Below are 5,527 nucleotides of genomic sequence, written 5' to 3'. Positions count from 1 at the left end.
TGTCTGTGGGTGTTGTGTGTGTGCGTTCTGTGTGGGTGGGTGTCTGTGTGTTGTGTGTGTGCGTTCTGTGTGGGTGGGTGTCTGTGTGTGTTGTGTGTGTGCGTTCTGTGTGGGTGGGTGTCTGTGTTGTGTGGGTGTCTGTGGGTGTTGTGTGTGCGTTCTGTGTGGTTGGGTATCTGTGTGTGTGTGCGTTCTGTGTGTGTGTGTGTATGTGTATGCCTGTGTGTATGTGTATATGTATGTGTGTGTGTGTATGTGTATATGTGTGTGTGTGGTGCAGCTGAGAGAACCATGTTACTGCTTTTGAGGAAACAATAATAAAACTGTTTATCAGACTCAACACATTCTCAATTACCTGGAGACAGAGTTATGACGATGCAATGATTGATGGTACAAGTGAACACATTGTATTTCCCGTTTGATTTTTACCTCAAGCCCAGCTGTCTAAACGCCCCTTGTCCATCAGTTCGAAAGCCTTCTGTCTTAAGCTTCCCCCCCTCGCCCCCCCCTCGCCCCTCCCTCTCCGCCTGGCCCTCTCTCACTGATATTTTCTCTGTTCGGTTTCCATAACTCACCTTCCAGCCCTTTAATTTGGTCATCATTGCCCCTCTCCCTTCTATAGATCCTCCCTTTGGCCCCACTTGCAACCAAAACTCCTACCTCCCACCTCCTGTTCCTCTCCAAACAGGCCTCTTACAGCTCTCCTCAGGAAAACAGAAGGCAGTTGCAGAAATTGATGCTGATACGCAGCAAAGATGCTAACGTGCTACACCAGGTTACTAACTGGAAGAAGTCTCTCATGTACAGTCTACCTGACCTCCAGTGTGCCATTCACCAGTCGTCTTCACAAACCACTGTTTGAAGATCCGTGGTGTACATCACTGCTGAACTGTAAAGAGCCAATATAGCGTGATCACTGCTGTCATTCCCTGTGTTTCTCTGAACCAGGGTAAAATGCTGCTGCATCAAAGTAGAGGGTAAAATCTATCATGAACTTTCCTGGGAATTGCAAATGCAGTCTAAATGACGTCACTCCCATTTGTTAGTTCCTCGATCGCTGTTGCTCAGAACACTTGCAGTCACTTAGTAAATTGACAAACTGATCTCGTGTTTTTCTTTAACAGATATTTTCACTCAGTATTTTCATTCCAATGTTCAACCAAGTGTGCAAAAATGAGAACAACCAACTGGGAACCTTCTAACTGTAGCTTGTTAATTATTTTGTGCTGCTGGATCGTGGGTTGGTGAAGGGAAACGTTTTGATGACCTAATTTGATTCGAATGAGCTTTCTGGAGAATTCCAATGTGCAACCCCAGCAGCAAAAGTCTCTCTTAATCTGAATCTAGTCCCTTCATTTTTGTGTCTGGTATTGAGCCTATAATTATTAACTCCGGAAATAGTGTGGACTCAAAGGTGGGACGTCAATTTATATTTAAATTGAGGGTAGTAATGAGCTCGAAACTGTGGTGCTGGAAAAGCACAGCAGGTCAGGCAGCATCCGAGGAGCAGGAGAGTCGATGTTTTGGGCAAAAGCCCTTCATCAGGCTGCCTGACCTGCTGTGCTTTTCCAGCACTGTACTCTCAATTCTGATCTCCAGCATCTGCAGTCCTCACTTTCCCCTGGTAGTAATGAGCTGTCTAGGAAGCCAGTGGAAGAAGATTATGTAGGAGTATTAGGAAACAAAGGGATAGCCGACCAATTAAATTCATAGTTTGGTACTGTATTAACAAAGGAGTGTATAAATAACATCTCAAAGATGTTGGTGACTACAGTAACAGGGAGGAACTGGAGGAGATCATTATTATTAGGGAAATGGTGTTGGGGAAATTGATGGGATTAAAGGCTGATAACTCCCCAGGGCCCAATTAATCTACATCCCAAAGTACTTAGGAAAGAGGCCCTGGAAGTCGAGAATGCTTTTGTAGACTCTGGAACGGATTGGAGGGTAGTGAATGTAACCCCGCTTTCTTTTAGCAAAAAAGGGAGTGAGAAATAAATGTTATGGACCATGTATCCTCATACCAGTGCTGGAGAAAATGCTGCGTCTGTTATAAAACATTTTATGTAAAATAAGGCTTTTTAAAAGACAAAATGTGCTTAACTAACCTACTGTAGTTTGTGGAGGATGTAATAAGTAGAATAGAAACGGGAGATCCAAAGATGTGGTGCATTTAGATTTTTTAGAAGGCTTTTGATAAGGTTTCTCATAAGGATGAATGAGCAAAGCTGAAGCAAATGAATATGGAGTAATATATTAGCATGGATAGAGAGCTAATTGACAGACAGGAACCAGAGAGTGGGAATAAATAGATCTTTTTCAAGTGACAGGTGAGGTATTACAAGGACTCAGTGCTTGGGCCCCAGCTATTCACAAGATGCATATCCCTGGATGAGGAAACCGAATGCAGCATTTCCACATTTGGTGTTGATATAAAACTAGCCAGGGTTGTGGATTATCAGGAGGATACAAGGAGACTTCAAGGTGACTTAGACATGTTGAGTGAGTGGGCACACACAAGACAGAGGAGGACGACATGGCTAAATGTGCAGTTAAACACTTCAATGTGAAAAACAGAATGGAAGAGTATTATTTAAATGGCCATGAATTGGGAAATGTGGATCCACAAAGGGATCTGGGTGTGCCTTGTAATGTCAATTAGATAGGTAGGGGCAGCAAACAATGTGGAAGGTAAATGGTATATCAGCCTTTGTTGCAAGAGGAGTTGAGTTAGAAGTAATTAATCAGGCCTTGGTGAGGGTACTCTTTGCAATACTGTATGCAGTTTTGGTCTTCCTAGCTAAGAAAGGTTACACTTGGCATTATAAAAAAGTGTAACAGAAGTTCTATAGGGGATTTGAGGAGAGATTATGTCAATTGGGTCTGTATTCATCACAGTTTAGAAAAATGAGAGTGCATCTGATTGAAACAGATAAAACTCTAAAATGATTGGACAGACTAGATGGCGGAAGGATGTCTTCCCTGACTGGGGAGTCTAGAACCAGGAGACAGTCTCAAGATACAGGGTAAACCATTTAAAACTGAGATTTCACTCAAGGGATGCTTTCATTGTATTGTGTAGTTTCAGAAATAGGATTGTCCATTGAGCAAGAAAGATGCAATTGAGTGTTCTAAAAATGAGACTGTGCCCCGGCATGAAACATTGTGCAATAAGAGACTACACACTGGTGAACCTGCCGTGTAGGTCAGTGCACCAGAGTTATTTCACTCAGATACACTGCACACGTCTGCACACCCATTGGCCATTTCAGTGAGTGAGAGCGAATCTCAGTGTTCTGTTTGTTTTTGCATCAAATACAATGTTGCCAAGCAAGACCACGGATCCACTCAAAAACGTGATTTGTGGCTGGTAAAGGTTTACTTTGGCCTAAAAACGTTGTGACAGGTTGTAGCCATTTCTGATTTAGAAATGTTTTTGAGTGAAATTAAGTGGATTTTTAAAAAAATATATTATTTCCCAGGGTGTCAACATCAAGGGCATAGATGGCTTTTCTTGCCCGCACTTATTTCCTCAGAGTTCAGCTTTCTTGAGCAGTTTGCGATTTCAACACAACTGATACCTTCCCAGGCCACTGAGGGGGTAGTTCACAAACAGCCACACTAGCCCCAGACTGGAGGTGTAGTTAAGTCAATAGCAAACCCCTTGGAGAGAACTGGAGGCAGGTTACTTACTTCATGGTTCAGAGAGAGATAGACAGACAGCGAATAAGGAAAACACCTCGACACCACCTCATCTCCAGTCCTCATGGTGCAGTGGTAGCATCCCTACCTCTGAGTCAGCAGACCCAGGTTCAAGTCCCACCTACTCCAGAGGTGTGTCATAACATCTCTGAGCAGGTTGATTGAAAATATCTAACAGTACTGAGGCATGGTTTCCTCATCATGACCAATGTCTACACTTCTGCAAATTGTCTCGTGTTTGCCTATACGGTATTGTATCCCACCCTTCTAATAAAATCCACTCCAATAAAATCCATAGGACTTGGCTGCCTCTATCTAGGCCAAAGTTAAAAATCATTGTGCACCAGGTTATAGTCCAACAGGTTTATTTGGGAGCACTGCTCCTTCATCAAGTAAAGATGTTGGACTATAACCTGGTGTTGTGTGAGTTTTAACTTTGTCCATCCCAGTCCATCACTGGCACCTCCACATCATATCCATCTAGGCTCATTTATTGCCCAGAGGGCAGTTAAGAGTTAACCACATTGCTTTGGTCCGGAGTCACATGTCAGACAGACCAGGTAAGGATAGCAGTTTCCTTCCCGAAAGGAAGTGAATGAACCAGATGGGATTATCCTGACAATCGAAAATGGCTTCATGGTCATCATTAGACTCTTAATTACAACTCAGAATTTGATGCTGGTTTCTGATCAAATCACTTTTTTAAAAAATTCACTCACAAGATGTGGGCACCGGTAGCTGGGCCAGCATGTCTTGCCCGTTATAAGGTGGTGCCTTTCAAATTACTGCAGTGCATTTGGTGCACATAGACTCCATGATGCTATTGTAGAAGGAATTCCAGATTTTCAGCCCAGCAATGCTAATGGGATGGTGATGTATTTCCAAGTCAGGAAGGTGAGTGACGAGGAGGAGAATTTGTGAGTGCTGGTATTCCTAAGTATTAGCTGCTCTTGTCCTTCTGGATTGATGTTGTCATGGGTTTGGAAGGTGCTCTGAAAAGAGTCTTGGTAAATTTCTGCAGTGCATCTTGTAGATAGTACACACTGTTGCTACTGAGTGTTGTGGTGGAGGGAATACATATTTGTGGGTGTGGTGCAATTAAGCAGGCTGCTTTATCCTGGATGGTGTCAAGCTTCTTGAGTGTTGTTAGAGCTGCACCCATCCAGGCAAGGAGGGAGTATTCCATCACACTCCTGACTTGTGCCTTATAGATGATGGACAGGCTTTGGGAGTCAGGAGGTGAATTACTTGCTAGCAAGCTCAGTTCAGTTTATGATCGATAATAACCCCCCAGGATGTTGAGAGTGGGGGTTTCATTGACAGTAATGCCATTGAATGTCATGGCACAATGGTGAGGTCTTCCTTGATGAAGGTGGCCCATTGCCTTGCACTGGTGTGACACAAATGTTTCTTGCCACTTATCAGCCCCAGCCTGGACTTTGCTCAGATCTCACTGCATTTTCACATGGACTGTCCAAATCATAGAATCCCTTTGGTCCAACAAGTCCACACTAACCCTCCGAATAGTAACCCACCCAGACCAATTCTCCCTAACTAACGCACCTAGCCTACACTATGGCAATTTAGGACGGTCAATTCACCTAACCTGCACATCTTTGGACTAGTAGAGGAAACTGGAGCACCCAGAAGAAACCCACACAAACACGGGGAGAATGTGCAAACTCCACACAAAGGAGGCTGGAATCGAACCCAGATCCCTGTCGCTGTAAGGCAGCCGTGCTAACCACTGAGCTACCATGCCACCGACTGCTTCAGTATCAGAGAAACTGCGAGCAGTGCTGACCATAATGAACGGTCTGACCTT

General features: G+C 43.9%; 1 protein-coding gene and 1 long non-coding RNA gene across 8 annotated transcripts in view; one reads left to right on the top strand and one right to left on the bottom strand.

The window, feature by feature from the left end:
* Positions 1–5,527, top strand: part of LOC122548458 (tyrosine-protein kinase Fyn) — a 271,949-nt gene that overhangs the window by 165,124 nt on the left and 101,298 nt on the right. The gene's annotated exons all lie outside the window — the stretch shown is intronic.
* Positions 5,050–5,527, bottom strand: part of LOC122548459 — a 10,736-nt gene continuing 10,258 nt past the window's right edge. Inside the window, exon 3 of the long non-coding RNA XR_006311242.1 lies at positions 5,050–5,060. This is a non-coding gene — a long non-coding RNA (uncharacterized LOC122548459). The remainder of the gene's footprint in view (positions 5,061–5,527) is intronic.

The sequence above is a fragment of the Chiloscyllium plagiosum genome, chromosome 3 (genome assembly GCF_004010195.1).
Source record: "Chiloscyllium plagiosum isolate BGI_BamShark_2017 chromosome 3, ASM401019v2, whole genome shotgun sequence".
Classification (NCBI taxonomy): Eukaryota; Metazoa; Chordata; class Chondrichthyes; order Orectolobiformes; family Hemiscylliidae; genus Chiloscyllium; species Chiloscyllium plagiosum.
The sequence above is the reverse complement of the archived record's forward strand: the minus strand, read 5'-3'. Positions and strand labels throughout refer to the sequence as shown.